Here is a 22,263-nt window from a genome sequence, read left to right on the forward strand (position 1 = left end):
GGACAGAGCCCTGGGCCCTTGCTGCATAGTATGCTCCTGGACCAGAGTCATGGCATCCCCTGGGAGCCCCACGCAGACCCAGCGAATCAGGATGGGCATTTAAGGAGCTCCAAGGAGGGCCTAGGCCCCATGGCTGCAACACTGAGACGAGAAGGAACAGACGGATACCAGAGCAGGGACAGCCAGGGGAAGGGAGAAAACCAGGGAGTGTGGTGGCCTACAAGCCTGCAGAAGCTAGTGTTTCCAAAAGGAAGGAGGGTCCTTGAGCCAAACACTGCTACTAAGCTGATGTAGACTAGGGAGCATTGCCGTTTTAAGCAGCATGGAGATCAAAACTGACCTTGGTGAGAACTCTCTCACTGACTAGGAAGGCAGGGAAACCTGACCACAGCTGACAGCAGCAGAACAGAGCAAAGACAACTCCTTCAAGGAATGTCAATTATCATAGAAATGAAAATACAAAAATACAGGCAGTTGCGGAAAAAATTAGATGCCTCCCTTGCCCAGCCCACTCCCCTCCACCCCAGTAGGAGATCTCTGGCGGATTTGCTCCCAACTGCCCAGGAATGCGACTACAGCCTGGAGGGTGCCAATGAAACGGCAAAACCTGGTATTCACACTCAAAAAATCCTGAGCCAGACCTTCCCTAATTTTATGGAATATCACTTCTCTCCCTCCCTCCATCTGGCAGTTGCCTGTTGTCCTGGTTGCGGCTGAACTTCTGAGGCTGCGCCAAGAGCAGCTGAAGAGGTATGGTCTGCATTTAATTTAGACCAACGGTAGAAGCCTATGGAAATACCTTTTCACCCTGGGAACGCCAGAAAAGACAGAAATAAATCCAGCCTAGAAGAATCCAGAGGGAAAGAAGTCACTACGTTTCCCTCTCCTCTACAAAACCCCTTGACTTATCCATGCCCATGCCCAAGCAGAGGAGAACCTACTAGAATCATGTTCTGAAGGTAAAAAGGCTTTCAGAGACCATGTAACATACCCCTGACTGTTAGATGAACCACTTTCAAGCTCCTTAGTTTTCAGCTTTTAGACCCAAACTGCGGCTCTGGGATCCATCCCCACCTCCGTTACCACTTCTCCTACGCCGGTAACACAGGAGCAGCAATTCCAGCTTACTTTCCTCTGCCTGCCCTCAGTATTGGCGTTAGTCCCTTATCTCTGTCTCACTGTCCCGCAGCTCACCCAGCAGGAGCCCTCCTTGCGTTCACAAGAATGACAATAATGTAATTAACTCTTAAACACTCACACTGAGCACCAAGTACTCTTCTAAATGCTCGTATACTAAACATTAACCTCCTGAACTGTTACGTCCAAAACTAACCTCTGGACATTAGCCTAATGTTGAACATTAACACATACACTTTAATTTGGGTGGGTCAGTGATGACCGTATAGAAAAATACCACAAAAAGGGAATGTACTTAAAGGTCTCCTTTTTCTCCTAGGGGCTCAATTTAGAAAGGTTTTGTAATAAAACCCAAAGCATAATTTGTTTTTCTGGCTGGCTCTCCCCAGCTGGAACCTTCTCTGAGTCATCATGGTGGAAATCATGGTGTGAAGCTATGGCAAATTCACTCTGTACACTTTGACTGTCCTGAGGGTGGCAGGAAGCAGACATTCCTATCAACACAGGTGCCAAGTTGTGAAATGAAACAGGCAATAAAAAGTAATAACTTTTTTTGAACCCTAGACATGAAAAAGATCACTACAAAGGAAAGAGAAAAAATGAAGAGGAAAAAGGAAGAAACACAAAAGGAAAACAATGAAAGGAAGTCCCTCCCTGGCAGTTAAGAGCTGTTGTTTTTTTTAAATCGCCCATCTGGAAGAGTTGAGGGCCATCGTACATTTCTCTGGAGCGTCAGGTACATTTCTCTGGAGTGTCAGGCTTGCTGTTATTTCCTATGCCAGTGACAGCTCCTGTGATTTCTGCTTCCACGGCGTGAGCAGACAGCTGTAAGGCAAAGACACGATGATCTTCTAAAGAAGGTAAAGACACCTCACGATAAAAGTGGAAACATGGAGAACTCACAGCAGCATCCCAGAGAAAAATCAGCCTAGAGGAAGCTTCAGTCTTTAATGAGGAAATTTTATCAATCACATCCACGTTGCAAAGTTAGGGTTCACCAAGCACTTCCAAGCTCATGATCTCGGGCAGGACAGCAGCACGTGATGCTGTCTGGCTGACCACAGTGAGGAGCTGGGACTCAAGTCCAGCTCAGAGCCCTTGGAGAGTGTACCCTCTGACCCTTCTCAGTGTGCTTCCTGCTTCTAAAACCAGGCCCTCCTGTTCTCTCATGGGCTCGGTATGCTTGGGGAACGGGGTTATGTTTTTCTCCAACTAAGTGATTATAATCTCTCCACTGAGCAGCATTCCCTTGACCCTAAAGCTTATTTTTTGCCGAAAGTGTCCCATCATAGCATCAGACAATTGAAATAGAGGCTTTATCCTGGAGATTTCATATGTAAGTGGACCTAGACCCATCTCTTACCCCAGATCACTGGCAGAAAGGGAGGTCCTTTGTTGTTTAGAGGTAGAAAGGGAATCAGTGATTTGGTTTAAGAAAGGGTCCCTCAACAGTGCAGGGGTGCCTACCTTTCTTCTAGAGAGTGGGGCATTAGCCTGCTTACCACAAAACACCACAGGCTGAGTGGATGAAACAACAGAAATTTCTCTCTCATGGTTCTGGAGGCTGGGAAGTCCAAGATCAAGGTACTGACCAATTCAGTTCCTGATGAAAGCTCTCTTCCTGGCAGATGGCAGACTTCTCACTGAGTTAGCACAGGGCCCCTCCTCAGTGCCTGTGTGGGAAGAGAGATCGCTCTCTCTTCCTCTTCTTCCAAAACCACCAATCCCACCGAGAGGGCCCCACCCTTATGACCTAACTTAATCTAACCCTAATTACTTCCCAAAGGCCCCATCTCCAAAAACCATCACATCTAGGGTTAGGACTTGACATCTGCATTTGAAGGGAACACAAACACTTAGTTCCTGGTAAATGGGTAGGGACAAAGGGAAGCAGAGGGAGAAAAGATTATGAGAATCCTGTCACCCAGTGGCAAGGAACCCCCACACATTTGGGAGACATAATTAAATATCCCCAAGTTTTTTCTAACTCTGTTCCTTGACAACTGAGTCTTCATCTCCCCATTTCTCTCTCCTAGAGAGCCATCAGACTGAATCTAGCTGTATTACAAATGTATGAAACAACTTCACAGAAGGGGGAGAGGAGAAAAGGAAATGATCTAAGTAACTCTAGAAATGAGTGGAGCCCAAAAGCAAAAGGAATTATACACAGGTATTTTAGGGTAGTTGATAAAAGTTGTTTCCCAAGAGGAATGGGTCAACAATGCTGAAACCACTATACGTGTATACTGGGACTGGATAAACAGTTAAGTCAATGGATGGCAGATGGTGGGGGTCTTACTTCTCCCTGTTGGGAGCAGAAGGCTACAGATTTGTAAGGGAAGAAGGCTAGAATGATCTTGTGATAGTGGATTCCACTTGGAGACACCAGTGTGATCTCGTTTAGCTCAATATCGATACAGATAGTTACATATTTATAAATACAGTATATACATATTTTTCCTTGCTCTGTCAGTCGAGACGGCTTAGGAGCAACAATACTGCAGTAGCAATGCACACACCTAGCACCCAGATCTTGGTTTATAACACTAATAGATGATCTCGTAAAGGAACCAGGGCTCCTTGAAGAAATGGCCACTTCCAGGACTGGGGCAGGAAACATACAAGAGGGCCTGGAGCGTCTTGTAGTGCCAGAATGTAAGTAAGGGCTTTAATTGGGGGAGGGGGGCGGAGGAACTATGAGAGACTGTGGACTCTGAGAAACAAACTGAGGGTTGTGGAGGGGAGGTGGGGTGCTGGGTAAGCCTGGTGGTGGCTATTAAGGAGGGCATGTATTGCATGGAGCACTGGGTGTGGTGCATAAACAATGAATCTTGGAACACTGAAAAAATTAAATTAAAGTGCTCTAAAAAAGTTTTTTTAATATTTTTTTTTTAAAAACCCACCATGCCTATAGTAACGGAGATATATGTAAGAGATATGGGGTTTCCAATGGCCAAAGCGGAAATACTTTGAGGAACAGATAAAGAAGTATCAAAACCCAAAATATAAAAATAAATACCTATGAGTACAGGCTGATATAAGCAAATGATTAAATAAATGCATAAATAGAGCAAGAGGGACAAATCTCCCATGCAGAAGAGATTTCCAAATAACTGACTGAGACAATCTGCCTTAAAGGAAGGAAAAGGGAACTCCTCACTCCCTGAGTGCAGGCTACACACAGTGACTTCCTTCCAGAGAGGACAGGAAGGAAAGAAGAAAAAAGAACTTTGCAATGGAGAAACCTGACAACACGACCTCAGCCAGGTCCCCACGTCATCAAGGTCAACATCAGCCCTGATAAGTCATCCTCACAGTATGTGCTGTGAGGAAAATGGCACTTTACCTCCATAGTCTTCCTCGCCAGGCCCCTACCCCTGTGTAATCAGGAGAAAAGCAAACGGCAAATGGCAGTAGAGGGGCATCCTATGAAATACCTGAGCAGTCCTCCCCAAAACTGTCAGCATTATCAGAAACAATAGTCGTGGGGCACCTGGGTGGCTCAGTCGGTTAAGCATCTGGCTTCAGCTCAGGTCATGATCCCAGAGTCCTGGGATAGAGTCCGGCACTGTGCTCCCTGCTCAGCAGGAAGCCTGCTTCTCCCTCTCGCACTCCCCTGTTTGTGTTCCCTCTCTCACTGTGTCTCTCTCTGTCAAATAAGTGAATAAAATCTTGGAAGAAAGAAAGAAAGAAGAAAGAAAGAAAGAAAGGAAGGAAGGAAGGAAGGAAGGAAGGAAGGAAGGAAGACTGATTGATTAGTCGTCCCAGGAACTATCTCAGCCCAGAGAAACCTAAGGAGACATGACAGCTGCCTGGAACTCGGTATCCTAGATGGGATCCCAGAACAGAAAAAGGACATTAGATAAAAACTAAGCAAATCTTTAAAAAGTATGGACTGTAACTAATAATAATTTTTCAGTATTTGTTTCTTAATTGTGACAAACCAAATGTATAATGTCAACAGAGGAAAGTGGATGGACAGTCTATGAAAACTCTCTATACTCTCATCACGATTTTGTTATGAATCTAAAACCATTCTAAAATAAAAAGTTGTTGGTTTGTTTGTTGGGTTTTTTTTCAAGTAACATTAAAAAAGAAACCACCAGGCAGTCCAACCCACTGCTGTGGTCCTTGTGGTTGCTCCAGAGCCAACACGTGTAATTCCTGATCATCTCCCACCTCGGGCCTGTAGGAGGTCAGAACACAGATACTCGTGTCCTTGACCACATCACCAGGCATACCTCCCTGGTGAGGTCTCAAAGCTCTGCTCCTGGATGGTACCTCTGCCAGGAAAAGACAGGGTAAATAGTTCACCGGGACCCTGTGAACACAGAGCATCCCAACACAGGGACGTGGAGAGAAACCCAACAAGGTCCTGAGCTGAAAGGCTGCCCAAAGTCTGTTTCCCACAAGACAGAGGAGAGCTAAATGACTAAAAATTGCCAACTGCATTGTGGAAGGGAGAACGAGCACGTCGAGGGCTGGACACACATGGAATACCTTCCGGGGAGAAGGCAGCATGGGGCAGAGTTTAAATGGGCCGTCAAACCGAACCCATTCCCCAGTGTTGCTTATGGGCGACGGAACTCAGCCTCCTTCCTCCTCTATCTCAGAGCCAAAGAGCACGCTTCTCCTTAGAAACGTTAACTGGATGAAAAACAGAAGAGCTAAGTGAATCACAGAACGGGAGAAATCAAACAGGAGAAGACAGAGAAATAGGGATGGAGAGCAAGAAAGTAGTAGCGGAAAATGAGAGCTAAGAGGGAAGCGTGTTCACAGACAAGGATATTAATTAAACTTGCTTGATAGCCTGGTCCATGTTTCCTGTCACTGTGACAGGAAATGCGGGCCAGGCTATCATTTCGGCTGAAGAGAAGCAGTGGCCAAGTTAAAACCCCATTTAAAACATTCCTTAATAAGCACCTGAGGACTCAGCTGCCCTGAGTCTCCGTGCCTCCGCAGCAGAGCTCTTCAACACTGCTCCTCTCCTATAAACGCCTGTGCCTCTGACAGCGTCCCCAAGGTCTCAGATACCTTGGACTGTCCCCTGCTGGGACCCAGGCTATCACCACCCTGCTATGATCTGGACCCAGCGCTGCCAAAGCCCACCGCCACCCAGTCGAAGACCATGTCTGCCACGCGGTGACACAGATCCAACCCCAAGGTCCACCAGACACCCAGGCAACATCTCCCTAGACTCTCGCCCAGCTTCCTCCACAGCAAGTGTATTTTCCTGTTTTAAATTAATGTCTGTCTTCTCCGTCAGACTGCAAGTTCCATGAGAACAGGGCCTGTATTGGGTTCTTCTCACCATTTTACCCCCAGTGCCCTACAGCTTGCCGGACAGTGCGTTTGTGAATTGACTAACTGATTGAATGAATGACTCAAGGAACAGAGACTCCTTCCCCCACCCGAGTCTGAGACCTCCAGAAGGAAAAAAAAGTACATTTCCATTCTGATGCCTAGTGCAGAGTCTGACCTTGGAATCAGCCTACCCGTAGAAATGGCAGTATAAACAGAGATTAGGTGTCTAGTGCTTTTAAACACACCAGGTACGTGACTAATAGTCAGTAATAAATAATCCCGATCTCTCACTGAACATTTACCAAGAAGAGAGCTCCGTGCTGAGCAGTCCAATACATTGTTCAGCAACCCTGCCAGGGAGCTTATCACGTATCGTCATTTGCAGGTGAGGCAACTGAGGCTCCCAGGGGTTGAATCACTCCCCCAAGGTCCCCCAGATAGCTGTGGCAGAGCCAGAGGTCACCGAGGCCGGTCCAGCTCCCAGACGGCAAGGAGGCCGTGTTAAGAGCAGGGAAGGGAGGGCAAGGGTACAGGGGATGCTGACTTAGGGAAAAGGGAAAGCAGAATGCAAAGTGCTGTCTGGCATTCTAAGAGGAAGAAGAAAATTCTCGACAACTTTAAAGAGGTGGTGAGCCATGGTTCCAGCAGCCCTGGGAATAGAGCGTCTCCCGCCCCCATGAGAGAGATCGGGTGGGTCACGACCGTGGGAAGGTGGGGGCGGGTTTCCACCCCAACACGCAGAGAGCTGGATGCTGTCACTCCCATACTTAACAAACTGGAAAAGGGCTGGGGATTAAATGAGATCCCCAGTGTGGAAGCACTTTTTCAACCATACTACATTGAAGAAAAAGAAGGCATCAAAACCATATTTCTGTGGGTCTTTCTCTTCCTTTAACAAACATCTGGTATTTGGAGACTATGAACACATGGCAATCGTTCAGTCCTACAAAGCAGGTGGACGCAGCACACAGGGGCTCTCGAGCAGATTCAAGTTCGGTGAAAGAACACTTAGGGAAGAAGTGGCCCTCTTGAGGCCCACGCCGGGCTCACTGGGAGAAAATCCTGAGGGACCGGCCTTACTCCTTCTCTGGCAGGGCTGTAAGTGGGGAGGCCAAGAACTCTGATGGAGCAGCTGGATTTCTGAAAGACGCCTTCGGGTCTCTCTTGGGGTCTTCGGTTCCACAGACATTCACCACAAACTCACCCCACAGAGGGAGCACACCGGGCCCGGAGGCGGACAACAACGAGGAAGGCAGGGGGTGGGAAGACAGGAACAACCCACATTGCGTCCAGCATGGGCACGAGGGGCAGGTGGGGAGCTCCCTACTGCAAGGGAGCGGGTGGCATGGGGAAGACTTGAAGGCAAGAAGGCACTTGCAACTGAGTGACTTAGGACGACAGCACACATTTATTTTTACCGTAAATGGAGGTCAGCTGTCTCACGCGGCTAACATCTAGGTGTCATCCGTGCTGCCTTCCTTCTGGAGGCTTTAGGGGAACATCTGTTCCATAGCCTTTTCCAGCTTCTATTTTTTTTTTTTTTAAGATTTTATTTATTTATCTGAGAGAGAGAGAGTGAGAGAGAGCATGACAGAGAAGATCAGAGGGAGAAGCAGACTCCCCGTGGAGCTGGGAGCCCGATGCGGGACTCGATCCCGGTACTCCAGGACCATGACCCGAGCCAAAGGCAGCTGCTCAACCAACAGAGCCACCCAGGTGCCCCTTTCCCAGCTTCTAGAAGCCGGCTGCACTGCTTCACTCTTTGGCCCCTTCCTCCAGCTCTAAAGTCAGCTGGTTACCCTCTTCTAACTCTGCCTCTCCTCTGACATCTCCTCTCCTCCCTCCCGCCCTCATGAGAACCTGCGATGACACTGGGTGCACCCAGATAATCCAAGAGGACCTCCCCATCTCAAGATCCTTATTTCCATCCCATCCCTTTTGCCAAGAAAGGTGACATATTCACAGGTTCCAGAATTAAAATGTGGCTATCTTGGGAGGGGGGCATTACTCAGCCTACCACATAAGTAAGTGGACAGGGAAAAATTAGCTTCCAGGAAAGAAAAAAAAAAAATCGAATGTTCAGAAAGCAGCAGGGACGAGATGAAATCTTTTTTCAGCTTCCCCAGTTTTTATTTCCTGAGGCTGTTCCCTCCTGCCCTTGGGGGTCCCTAAGATACCACTCATCTGTTCTGCCAGTTGTCCCAGAACTGTGCCCTGGCCCCAAACCATATACCCAGTAGGTGGTAGACATGAGATGCCCTGAACCGCTAGAACCACAGAAACCCGGGAAACACAGGCAATGTGTTGAGAGTTAAGGAGCCAAACAGACCAGCAGACTAGACGGTGGGTCAGGCCTAACAAAATGAAGTTAAACAGGGAGAATCAAAGGCCCCAAAGAAACCAACTGTTTGACTCCAGGATGGGTAAGACACAGAAGCAAATCTTGTTCTTTAGAAAAAAAAAGAGCTGGGGGATCATAGCTGACAGCAAGTCCACTATGAGATAGATGGTCGTCCATGAACACAATGATCTCTGGGAATTATACATCCAGATTCAGCAGGGCAAGGCAGTTAAACAAACTGCAGACTCCCTTCAGATCAAGAATAACTACCCCCAATTCCCTCAGAAGTGTGTCTCTACACCCAAGGACACAGCTTCAGGGGAACACGCAAGGAGTGCCAAGGACGAAAGAGCCTCTCCTTAGCAAAAAGAGACCTGCTAACAGGTGCTAACTCCCCAGTGAGTTAGGGACCCCCCTCTACCTGGGGCTGGTTTGCATAGCCAGGATGATTTCAGGACCGAGAAGTTAAGAGCAAGCACTGGGTGCAGAGGAGAACAGGGCTGAGAACAGGAAAAACTGTCATCCAATATAAATACCAGAAGGGCCTCCACGTGAAAAGGGATTAAACTTGCTCTGCATGGCTCCAAAGGTTAGAACAAGGAACAATGACTAAATGTGCCAGGGACACAAATGCCAATTCAATCTAAGGTGGGGAAAGTTCTCTAACAGTTAGAGATGCCTAAAGATAAAATGAGTTGTTCTGGGAGACACAGTGAGTTCCCCATCAGTGGAGGAAGACAAACAGCGTGGGGCTGCCCATTCATTCACAGGCTCAAAGGCGGGTTTGAGAAGGAATTCCAGTGACAGGCCCTCAGAAAGGGAAGGTTCTTCCAAATCTGAGAGTCAGTGATCTCATCTCCTATGTACTCAGTACTAATCATCCATTTACACGTACAGAGAAAACATCAAGCTGATCCCACCAAAGAGAAGAAGAACGGAGGTTAGTACAGCCGGGAACAGTCTTTAGGACAGGAGAGGATAACAGAACCGCCTCAGAGCCCAGTCTTCTCCAGATCTTATCCTGCACTTTGATCCGTGCCAACGCTGACTTGAAAATAAAAGTCCCCTGTATGGGGCACCTGGGTGGCTCAATGGGTTAAAGCCTCTGCCTTCGGCTCAGGTTATGATCTCAGGGTCCTGGTATTGAGCCCCGCATCGGGCTCTCTGCTCAGCAGGGAGCCTGCTTCCCCCTTCTCCCTCTCTGCTTGTCTCTCTGCCTACTTGTGATCTCTGTCTGTCAAATGAATAAAATCTTAAAAAAAAAAAAAAAAGTCCTCTGCATGTAGGGAAGTGGAGGGAAGCTGCTCCTGCCTGTGGCGCGGGTGTGGGGTTCTGGCCCACCCAACACCCACCCACCACATCCACCACATCCACCACAAAGAGGCTCCAGCCTGGACTGAAACTGAAGAACCACTTCAGGCACATCCGTGAAATCCGGCTGATCCCCAAACACTCGTCGTCAGCCCGCTGCCCTTTTGGTGGAGGAAGGAAGTCGGAGGAAACCCGGGGACATCACATAAAAGGCTGTGAACATTAAAGGGCAATTGACGCTGAACACAGGAAAAATAGGAGCCTCGGTGGACTTTCCAAGAAGCACTGGGCATGCCTGGTGAATGGAGTCTGTCCTTGCAGGACTCGGGGAGAGCTGGAGCAGCAGCACGGAGACTCCTCTCAGGGAAGTACTGCGAGACACTAAGACGCTCCATACAGAAGCAGAGTCGAGGGAGGGGGTGAGTGAGTTACCGAGGGCACTGGGTGTTGCACGCAACTGATGAGTGCACGAACACTCCATCAAAAACTAATGATGAGGGGCGCCTGGGTGGCTCAGTGGGTTAAGCCTCTGCCTTCGGCTCAGGTCGTGATCTTGGGGTCCTGGGATTGAGTCCCACATCGGGCTCCTTGCTTAGCAGAGAGCCTGCTTCCCCCTCTCCCTCTGCCTGCCTATCTGCCTACTTGTGATCTCCCTCTCTCTGTCAAATAAATAAATAATATCCTTAAGAAAAAATAACTAATGATGGACTATATGTTGGCTAATTAAACTTAAATTTAAAAAATAATAAAATAAAAGAATAATGTAATTAATAAAAAAACAGTGAAATCGAAGGCCAGTGAAATCACCCACATCGAAGAAACAAATGCAGACAAGGAGCGAGAGGTGCGCAGGACATGGCAGAGATGCCAGAAAAGCCCAGATATAAGCTCCCTGAGGACAAGGACAGCAGATGGGGTCTCGGCTTCCCAAACCACAGAGAGCACAGCTGGCGGAACCAAGACCATGGGACTAAATGCCCAGCTAGACGGGAGGGAGGCCACAGGGGACAAAGACAGACTACAGACAGCGCAGGACTCTAGAAGATGACTCGGAAACTGGCTCCCGTCAGAAAAACCTCTATCCCCAGATAAAGCACCTGCTTGTGGCATGCTTCCATAATATTTTGACATGGAGAAAAACATTGCCAATGGCATCATCCAATGTGGTATAAATTTGACACACTTATTAGTAAATTCCTTCAAAAGCTGTTTTTTTTTAAACATGGTCTTTGTGGTACTGTGCTCATTTGTATTCTCCAAGCCATTGTAGCTTATTTTCAGACGCTTGAATTAAAATACAAAACCTACAGATGTCTTATGTCACCATTTTCTTTTTCTTATTCCTTTTTTTTTTTTTTTTAAGATTCTACACGTTCATTTGTGAGAGAGAGAGAGCAAGCGCATAAGCAGGGGGAGTGGCAGACAGAGGGAGAAGGGAGAAGCAGGCTCCCAACTGAGCAGGGAGCCCAATGCAGGACCCAATCCCAGGACCCTGGGATCATGACCTGAGCTTAAGGCAGACGCTTAAATACTGAGCCACCCAGGCGCCCCTTATCTCATAATTTTCAAGTAAATCTGATTTTTTCCACTGAATCAGAAAATACATAACCATGATAAACTTCACTCTTAGTAAGAAAAGGACTGTACTTTATCTTTTTAGCAAAGGAGAAAAGAAACTGAAGCCACACAGATGCATCACATTTAGGGGCACCTAGTGGCTCAGTCGTCAACTATCTGCCTTCGGCTCAGGTCATGATCCTGGGGTCCTCGATGGAGCCCCGTATCCGGCTCTCTGCTCAGTGGGGAGCCTGCTTCTCCCTCTCCCGGTGCTGTTCTCCCTGCTTGTGCCTTCTCTCACTCTCTGTCAAGTGAATAAATAAAATATTTTTTTAAAACTGCATCATGTTGGGGCGCCTGGGTGGCTCAGTCATTAAGTGTCCGCCTTCAGCTCAGGGCATGGTCCCAGGGTCCTGGGATCAAGCCCCCATATGGGGCTCCCTGCCCGGCGGGAAGCTTGCTTCTCCCTCTCTCACTCCCCCTGCTTGTGTTCCCCCTCTCTCTGTGTCTCTGTCAAATAAATAAATAAAATCTTAAAAAAAAAATGTATCATGTTTAATACAAGAATTGAAGGTCATGCTCATAAGCCATGATAAAATTAGGGTGCAGAGGTTTAATATTTTGAAAAAGCAGTTTTACCAGGTTCTATTTATGGTTTCTCTAGAAGTTAACAAAGCTTTTCGCAGGTCTTTAACAAATAATATAACAACAGATATATTTAGACTGTATTTATTTTTTCCTCTCTCTTTTTAATCATTACGGAGCCTTCTCATATTCCAACCCTCCCACCTCAAGGCACACCACACAGACACACAGACACACACACACACACACACACACACACACACACACAGTACACACACAGACATTACAGTGTGAGATGATATGAGAGTGGAAGTTATGAGAAGGGGCCCATCCCCTTCCATCTACTGACCAAAAACCAGATGCAGGGAGTAGAAGAGAAAGAAGATGGCTATCTGCCCAAAGGACAAGTGCCATTTGGGTCATAAGCAGAAAGCCAGAGTTCCTGTCCAGTGGTGGTACAGACGTGTCCCACATCAACAACAGAGGAAGATCGACAATTTCCGGAGTGCTTACTACGGATCAGGCACTACTTAGGGCCCTCTACAAAATTCACATTTAACCTTCCTAACATTCTTGTCAAATGGGAGAACTGGACTCCCAAGATGGCGGATCCACTGGGATCCATCCTGAGCCCCATGGAGAAGCAATGCAGCCTCGGGGACCAGGAATCTTGGTGCAAGGCCTGAGAGCAGGCCACCACCTAGAGACATTACAGGAGCAAGAGAAACAACAAACAAAATGATGGAGAAAAAGCTGTCAGATTTCATCCAAGACGTAGGCCAATCAAGAAGTGTCAGCTGATGAACAAGACAGAGAGGAACATTCTACATGATACAGTGGGAGGGGCTGTCCTGACATTCTTCTCCTTTGGGAAAGATGATGAGTGTCATTATGTCACGATCTTCAAAAAGGAGTCTACACCCTCAGATGAAGAGCTGGACTCCTGCCATTGTGGGGAGGAGTGGGACCCACAGAAGGTGGAAGAGACACGGAAGCTGAAGAAGCTGGCTCAGAGGCAGTGAGAGGAGGCAGCCCAGCAGGGGCCCATGGTGGGGACCACAAGGACAAGTACAGCCACCTCATTGGCAAGGGAACAGCCAAGGATGCAGCCCACATGCTGCAGTCCAACAAGACCTACGTGTGCCTATGGCCGACAAGAGAGATCCACACTCCACTGAAGAGGTCATGAATGAGATCCGGGCCAAGAAGTGTCTGTGGCAGAGTGGGAAAGAGCTGCCACCTACTTCCTAGGCACCCTGAGTCCCTTGGACAGGTCAGGGGCCAGGGAGGGAGAGGCTGCTGCTATTAGAACCTATTCTGGGGCCCCACCTCGGCACCACCTCCTAACAGCTGTCACTCTGGCTGGGGGAGGCAGGTGTTTGCTTAGTCACTGTTGGAGCTTAGATATGGATGTGGTATGGATGCTGGTGAGTGCAAGTGTACACCTGTGAGTGTGAAATGCACAGGTGGGTCTGTAATGTGCATTAATCTTTCTCCTTGCAGTTTTCTTCCCCGTGGAGCTGGGATTACTTTACAATCAATAAACACTGTTTGACAACCTCCCGCCACCTCCAAAAAATTAGAAAACTGAACAAGGAGCTTCAGTAACTTGGACAAGGTCATAAACTAACAGATGACAGGACCTAGACTCTGAGCGTATCTGGTCCATTCCACTCCAAGTCCCTGTTTGACCTCTTCACTAGACCCATGCTACCTCCCAAGCACGCAGTCTTCATGCCAGAAACAGGGGAGCCCCCCAAATAGGGCATGACTCCACTTCCCTGAAGTGGTGAACTCTTGCTGGTCAGAACCAGCAAGAACTCTTGCTGGTCAGAACCCCCCCACCTTCTGAACACCTTTGGGGCTGATGGCTTGTGCCTTTAATCTTCCAGAACAGAAGGAATTATTACCACCTGTCAAGGTGGTAAAGGGCAATGCCTTGACGCAAGGCAGCATAAGGTAAAGATGTTCTGTAGGGAACTTTCTGTTCCCAATTCTCTCCCAGTAGTTTTGTTTCTCAAACGAAACAACATCTTACTGGGACGTCTCTACAGGTTTCTTTATTTTTTTTTTTTTTTAAAGATTTTATTTATTTGTCAGAGAGAGAGAGGGAGAGAGAGCGAGCACAGGCAGACAGAATGGCAGGCAGAGGCAGAGGGAGAAGCAGGCTCCCTGCAGAGCAAGGAGCCTGATGCGGGACTCGATCCCAGGACGCTGGGATCATGACCTGAGCCGAAGGCAGCCGCTTAACCAACTGAGCCACCCAGGCGTCCCTCTACAGGTTTCTCATAAGAAAAACACCTCCCGGGCTCCTGGGTGGCTCAGTTGGTTAAAGGACTGGCTTAGACTCAGGTCATGATCCTGGAGTCCTGGGATTGAGTCCCGCATCAGTCTCCCTGCTTAATGGGGAGTCTGCTTCTCCTTCTGACCCTACCCCCTCTTGCGCTGTCTCTCTCTCTCTCTCTCAAATAAATAAAATCTTTAAAAAAAAGAAAAAAAGAAAAACTCCCCAGTTCGACTCAACTCAGAGCTGTGCCTACTCTTCTTGTAGTACATTCCCAGGGTCTCCTTTCTTAAAATTCCTAAACATGGGACATGGCACTAATGTCAACCCCGCCCCCCCGCCCCCAGCAACCTGGAAGCATCCTAGATTCTTCCTCTCCCTTAGGTACCACACCAGTTAGTGACTCCTTCTCGCTGACCTGCCTCCTAGAGCATCTCAGCTGTTCTTCCCTGTTCCTGTGGTCCTCATTTGCTCCATTTCTCACCTGCGTGTCAGCAAAGGTTTCCTAAACTCTCTCTCAGCCAAAAACCCTCTTGTTTTCCTCCAACCCATTCCCCACATGACCCTGATCTCTTCAAGGGTGACCTTTTCAAATCTGTCCACTCATTTGTACTTTGGCTTAAAAATTATTCAATGGTTTCTTCCTTTACACTCAGGATAAACACACTCCTTGGTTTTGTTTTGTTTGTTTTTTTTTTTTTTTGCTCCCCTTAGCATGGTGTACCAAGACCGAGTCCCTGATAATCTTGGGGCTACCTGAGATGCCCCCATGCAGGACTGAAGGTCTCCTTGGCTCCCACGAGCTTGCCTGGCAACCCCTACTCTTCACAGGCCTCATCTTCCCTGACTCCCCCAGGCTTCCCGCCTTTCGTCCCCTATCCAGCCTTCCCCACACGTGTCCCAGTGCTGCGTGGGCCCACTCACTGCGATCGCCCTCTCACTTCTCCACCTCCCCGTTACAGACTGCCAGCTCCTGGAGGGCAGGGCTGCCCTTGAATCTGTACAGTGTTTGATTCCTAATGGCCCTCGGTGAATGCACACAGTGACCCGCAGCTGGGGGCTGAATGGCAATTTCGAGAGCATACCCCTCCTGAAGAAGTACACCCCACCTATGCTGACTGGTCCAGGGAAAGTGCCTCCAGAAGTCCAGCCATGGGAAGACTGCCCAAACGTGGCTTTGGGGCTTGAACGTCTCCTTTCTGGAGAATCAGTTCTGCGAGCCTAAAGGGAACGACTGGACGGTCCCCATTTAAGAAAAGAGACGTATCTCTATCTCTGAGTGGGGCACTCAAGACCAAGGTCTCTGTCGAAGGAAATGAGTGCAGCTTACGAATGTATGTGTTCACCATCCCTGATATTTGGGGCCCCAGGGAAACCCGACTCTGTTTCCCTTTACCAAAATCAACACAGAGCAGGGTGTGTTCTGTCCTCAGTTGCTCTGGGGAAACAACTTCTTGGGATGAACTATTTTCTTTCTGAGTATCCCACCGGCTGTAAGATCTCAGCACCACACACATTCTTAAGCAGGCCACTTAACTCCCACCCCACCCTCGCAGCTCCACACCTTCTGAAGAAACAAAACAGAGTAAGAATACTTTCAGTTTCACGGAACTCTCTGTCAAAACCCCTTTTCTGAACTTAGAAATTTAGATATCATCCAAAGGGACCGGTGTTTTCAGGAGCAAAAAGGCTGTGCGTTACTTGAATGAGGTTTCTGATGAGAGCTCAGCCACACTAGGCCGACTTTTCACAATTATTTCCTTGAAGACGTTTTTGGGTGGTGAGACTAGAAGCAATTCAGAAAAGAGAGCAGATGCGAATTTTTTTTTTCTAAAAACAATGAAAATATTTGCTCATATTTGCTTAAAATAAATAAATAATAGATCCCAGCGTCGGCTAAGTTACAGCAAGTGAGTCAAGACCGCCTATAAACACTAAACCTTAGCTCTTGCTTCCAAATGTCTTGAAACTCCTCGTGTCGGGAAGAGGCCATTCTGGAAGTCCCCGCTCCAAACAGCAGGGGCAAACGACAGGGCTCTACCATCAGCAGTCAAATGATCCAACGGCTACCAATTCTACCTACCGTCATAAAGACAGGAGGCCCAACCTTCCACGTGTCCTGCGAGCCGACCAGGAATGAGACAATGAATCCTAGTATCGGTTAGTACAGAAGCACCAAGTAGCTGTTTGGGAAGTAGTCAATCTTTTGATGTATAAATGAATGCAAGAAAGAGCATTGGCTTCAGACTGTCCTCAAGGCACCACGTATCAGTAACCAACCATCAGCCCAGGACACACGTTCATAATCTTCTGGATTCACGCAGCACCTCCATGTGACTCTCTCACTGTGTTCTCATGTCCTAGTCGACATTTTAGAAGATGTTTTTTAAACCCGGCCACCACCTGGTTTCCTGAGGTACTCACTCCAGGCCTGTTGCTCCCACCTTCAAGGCCCTGCCTTGGTCACTAAGCCCCAGTCCCTTGGCAGTGGCTGCAGAACAAGTCCGCAGGAAGTCCTGGGCTTTCTGTAATTCTACAGAGAGGTCTAGGCTGTCCACCTCCTTCCTTCTTGAAATCCTTCAGTGGCTTCCCACTCCACTGCCATCACAACAAAAGCCTGAAGATGACTGCAAAATCCAGCGTGCTCTGCACTGCAACCCCACCACCTCTTAGAACACACTCCCCTCACCAATCCCCTTGCTGTTCCCAGAACACTCTTAAGGGCCATGATGTCCCTGTCTCCTGTCTCGTTTTCCCAATGCTCTTCCCCCAGATAGCCACTCTCCTTCTGGCCTCAACTTCTTGTTGACCATCTCATAGAAAACACCATGCCCATAAAGTAGTATTCTCCCCCCCCAACATCCTCACAACCCACCTTATCTCACCAGATTGTCCTTCTGAACTCTTATCACCCACTGATAAGCCTTCTTTTGTGTTTACTGGCTTCTCCTCCAGGGGATCTCCCCCACCTAAATACAAGTGCCAAGAGCAGGATCTTTGCTTTGCTCTCCTTGCTAAGGCTACCACCACATCTTCAGGGTTAATGTAGGGTCTGGCGCAAAGCTGTGAATACGGCAGTTGGCAAATATCTCTACTGAATGAATGAAAAGCATTTGTATTAAATGTAAAATGCGGCCCCACAGGGTTAAATAAGGCCAAGGCCTTCTAAGGGCTTTCAGGCCTTCTCAAAACCCTGGGGAAGGGGGCAGCATCTGGGCTGGGGGAGGGGAACGTGGAGGAAACAGTCAGATTAATAAGCCATCTTCTCCGGGCGCCTGGGTGGCTCAGTGGGTTAAAGCCTCTGCCTTCAGCTCAGGTCATGATCTCAGGGTCCTGGGATCGAGCCCTGCATCGGTCTCTCTGCTCAGCAGGGAGCCTGCTTCATCTCTCTCTCTGCCTGCCTCTCTGCCCACTGTGATCTCTGTCAAATAAATAAATAAAATCTTAAATAACTAAATAAATAAGCCACCTTCTCACCGTCCCCACCCCCACCCCGCATCTCTTCTCCCCTCCCCACTAACTGAGCTCACCACCCACCCGTAAACAGAACAGAGCTGAAGACTGTACATGACAGAGGAGAGAATGCTGCAGAAACAGAGAACCATGAGAGTCTGAATAGGAGAATTTTAGAAGAAAGCCTTTCCTGGAAGCAGGAAAAGCAAGGTCACATTTCCCAGGGCAAATGGCCGCTGCAAGTCCGTGACACAGGGAAGTGTGACGTGCCAGCCTGGGTGCGAGAAAGAGGGTCCCCCCCAGAGATGGTGGAAGCAGTGGTATTGATGTTGCCGCTGACCCCAGAGGTCATGGGCTGGGGGAAGGAAAGAACAAAGCCCCAAACTTGGTAACTAACACGGATACAACACTTTACAGTTTGGAAAGCACCAACACCACACGACTTTACTGATGCGCATAAAAAAAGACCGGGAGGCGGGCTGCATCATTTTACAGGTAAGGAAACTGAGGTCTTGTCTCAGATCACACAGCGAGCAAGCAGAGGTGGAAATCTGGGGGTCTCAGGGCTCTGAGGACTCTCAGCTCTTGTAAACCCTCAAATCCAGACAAACAGTCCTTGAGCTCCCTCTCAATGTGATTAACAGCATTTCATCCATGCTACCTAATGACTGTTTATTCAAAAGCAGGATGCCCTTCCTGAATTCCTCCAGGGATTTAGTCAATGACCTCTTGACTCGAAAGAAATCTGGTCTTCTCTAAGCCTTCCTCGGGTGCTTGAAACCTGAAGAGACCAGAAAGAAGTCAAACCCAGGCTTCTAAGACCACTGTCTCGGGTTCCACAAGACCACAGCCAAGAGGTCAAAACAGCAGAATGTCTGAACTAAACTGCTACCAGAAGCATTTCTATGTGAAAATGCACCATCTGCAAAAACCTGCTTTAAGGGCCCAGATTTCCCCAGAAGTCCCTCAAAATATCATGATCGTAGCTCTCATAGAAACCTGGTCTCTGAAAATCCCGGACTGTTTCATTGGATTTATTAGAACTGCATTCTTCGGGGTGCCTGGGTGGCTCAGTGGGTTAAAGCCTCTGCCTTCGGCTCAGGTCATGATCCCAGGGTCCTGGGATCAAGCCTTGCATCAGGCTCTCTGCCTGTCTCTCCGCCTACTTATGATCTCTGTCAAATGAATAAATAAAATCCTTAAAAAAAAATGCATTCTTCACTTCAAAATACTGCACGTTCTATTAAAACTGAAAAACGCTTCATGTTCATAAGTCAATGATACTGCTGTTCAGCTGGTGAGCTGGTAGATGGGAAACTGAAAAGGAAAGAGGGGCATTTGCCCCGGAATTTCAAGAGGTCCAAAGCTGGGCCCCTCCAAACTGAGCTGGGAGGCATGCTGCAGAACTCCCAGGTTCTTCCGCACCTGGCTGGTGAGGATGAGCAAACGGCCCCCCAAGAAAGCACTGGGAGGAAAGAGACGTGTCTAACAGTCTCAACCAACACCTCAGACTGCATGGAAACAGCTGAGAAGTCAAGGCTGATCGCAGAGCACTGGCCCAGGCTGCTCCCCGGGCAGCACACCCATCTCAGCTCTGGGTGCCAACCGGAGCTGTAGGAGGCCCCCTTTCCTCAAGAGAAGCCTCAGAAAGGGAGTGGGTAGGTGTCTGGGCTCTGGGCTATGCATCTCTTGTAGAAGGGCAGGAGGAACCCACAGCAGAAGAGAAAATGTCAGCCCCGGGGCAGAGAGGGCTCTCTCTCCAGACATGGGCACTAAACCTCATGGCCCTGTTCTCAGGCTGTTTCTCCTCCTTCTGTGCAATGTCACCTCCATCTATGCAGACGGAGTATTTGCCAGCCTGCCTGCAGCCAGCCAGATGTTGCTTTTCAGGGATTGCGTAGTTCTATAATTACTTCCAGGAGAAGCAAACACTCTTGAACCACCGGGGTTTGCCATGGAATTCACTTTTTCCCCACAAAGGAGTGTCGGTCTTCCTCTGGCCCCCCGCTCTCAGTGGACTAACAATGGGGCAGGCCACCCAAATCAATGCAGCCAATGAAACCTGTTTTGAAAGAAACTCCTTGGTCTCAGTGAAGAGTTAAGTCATCTCCCAGCTTTTGCTTTTTGTTCTAAGAGTTTGTTGTTGTTGTTGTTTTAACCCCATATTTCTTTGAAAGGAGCTTTACTGTTAAGGAAGAGTTTTAAACACATTCCCATTAGGCCATACTTGCAAAAACAGTATCATTTTCTTCACAGCAGAGTCTTGGCCTAAACACTTCCAGGAAACCAGCGTGTTGTCCCGGGTCTGAGGAGGGGCGTGTCAGCCTGGCCGACGAAGCTCCGTGTGAGTCAGGGGCAAGCTGGTCTGGCCAAGACCACCTCTGAGGTTGCCACTGAGAAGGCAGACCCCCTTGCCAGGAGTTGGCAATCAGGGCTCCTGAACAGTCACTTTCCAAAAAGTCCCCTCACATCAAGTCCCTGGCAGGCACTATGGAAAAGTACAGCCTACAGATGATAGCAACAGATCCCATGGTGGCCTTTCCTGACATCATTTGAAAATCACCTCCCATTTCTTCAGTAGATTCAGAAAAGTGAATCCTTGGATTTTCATTTGGTCCTCGGATTTTCATTTAAAAAAACACATGCATGCAGTTGGAATTTCAAAGGCCTCCTATCCACAAACCCGTCAAAATATTTGAGCCTGTGGCACTAAAACCCTGCACAGAGGAGTGGGAACCCCCTTCTCGGTGGCTGGGACAGAGTAACCAAAAGGTGTCTATGAATAATTTAATATGATGCAGGAAAGGCAAAGGACAGAGGAGCTGGAGCCTTCCGTGCCACTATGCGTTGAACCTGCTAAATACTTACGAAGCTCCTACTCCTCCGCAGTCACCTAGAGATGTGGAGGCCTCCACACAGCAGAATTATCAGTTAGGGTATATTCAGCTGCTCATGACTGAAAACCCAAAATAATTTTTCTTAACTGGTAAGAAGTAAGGAGGTAAGCAGTCCAGGGGAGGTATCATGGCATCATGGCACGTGGTCATGAGGGAGTGGGGCTCCTCCTCCTTTGTGCTCCACATGCTTACAGCATGGCTTCCATCTCCATGATGAGCTCTTGATCCAAGATGGCTAGCGGATTTCAGCCATTGTGTCCATGTTCCAAACAGCAGGTAGGAAGAGAGAGAAAAAGCAAAAGGACCCATTGTCTATACAAGTCAGTCTCTGGAACCTTCCCGTAAGCCCCACACAGAACACTTCACCTTTCACCTACTAAAGCTTAAGTCCCTGACCCCATAGCCAGGTGAAAGGGAGGCTGAGAAGCAGAATCTTTTGGCTTGGCACATTACTACACCCTAGAAAAATGACAGGTTTTTTGGTTACCAAAGAAGAAGGAGAGGAGAGATACTGGATATAATGCTGGCAGTCTTTGCCACAGAAGGCATAAAAAGAAAATCTGAGGATGAGACACTCCAGTGTCCTATTACATTCAGAGAAGAGCTGATAGTAGAAAAAAAGAAGAGGTATTGAGGGATGAAGGCTCAAGTGATATTATCCCTCAGGGATGACTAAAATATTAAGTTGAAGATGCTAAATAAGACCAATTTTCTAGGGGCGCCTGGGTGGCTCAGTGGGTTAAAGCCTCTGCCTTCGGCTCAGGTCGTGATCCCAGGGTCCTGGGATCGAGCCCCGCATCAGGCTCTCTGCTCAGCAGGGAGCCTGCTTCCCTTCCTCTCTCTCTCTCTGTCTGCCTCTCTGCCTACTTGTGATCTCTCTCTCTGTGTCAAATAAATAAATAAAATCTTAAAAAAAAAAAAAAGACCAATTTTCTAGAACCACCCACTTTGGATTGAATAGACTTCACGAGACATTAAAACTGATAAGGAAATTTCTTCAGCATTCTAGAACTGTGGTGTCATCAGAATCACTTGGAAGCCTTTTTAACAAGTCCCCAAGACCCCTTTTGGAAATTCTGATGGATGGGTTAGAGTTGAGGCCTAACGTTCCGCACACCTTCAGGTACGCACACACCCGCAACCTGGGTAATTCTTCTGATGCGTAGTCTGATTCAAAAACAATGACTTCATCCAAACCCTCATGGAAAATTAAAAAATAATAATAATAAAACATGAGAAGACAATTTAAGACAGTCATGTGACTTGTCCCCAGTCCCTATCGGTGTCAGGCAGAACTAAGAGCAAGAATCTCCGTCTCTTCACTCACAATCCAGGCCTCTTTTACCTGAAGTCACCTCTTCAAGGAATGTGAATTTGGGCCTCTAGACTGCTGG

General features: G+C 48.1%; 1 pseudogene; it reads left to right on the forward strand.

Moving 5' to 3' along the window:
* The first annotated feature begins 12,837 nt into the window (after window positions 1-12,837).
* Window positions 12,838-13,486, forward strand: LOC116871946 (annotated as a pseudogene).
* The last annotated feature ends 8,777 nt before the right edge of the window (window positions 13,487-22,263 follow it).

This window comes from Lontra canadensis, unplaced genomic scaffold (assembly GCF_010015895.1).
Source record: "Lontra canadensis isolate GAN:19392208 unplaced genomic scaffold, GSC_riverotter_1.0 scaffold28, whole genome shotgun sequence".
Classification (NCBI taxonomy): domain Eukaryota; kingdom Metazoa; phylum Chordata; class Mammalia; order Carnivora; family Mustelidae; genus Lontra; species Lontra canadensis.